Here is a 333-nt window from a genome sequence, read left to right on the forward strand (position 1 = left end):
GGTCAGTATGTTTTTCTCCTTATATAACTCCTCCAGAATTTTCAATGTTTAATAAATCATGGGAATACATTTCTTTGCGTAGATTCAATAAGACTGGTTCCTAATAGTGTTTTTATTAACCGGAAAGTTTGACTGGAGTATCATGTTTTAAGGAGCCCTGTCTGAGCTCTGAAGACTTGAAGCCAATAAGAGTGTCACGGGGAAAGCCTGGTATCCCGCTTGGGAGCCCTGAAGATGGCTGGTGCTGGAGCGTCAGGCCCATGCCCTACCGTCACTGGCGGTTGGTCAGAGTAGAAGGGGAGCAATAAAGATGCCTCTGCATCCCTGCTTTAC

This window comes from Myotis davidii, unplaced genomic scaffold, assembly GCF_000327345.1.
Source record: "Myotis davidii unplaced genomic scaffold, ASM32734v1 scaffold6389, whole genome shotgun sequence".
In the NCBI taxonomy this organism is placed as follows: domain Eukaryota; kingdom Metazoa; phylum Chordata; class Mammalia; order Chiroptera; family Vespertilionidae; genus Myotis; species Myotis davidii.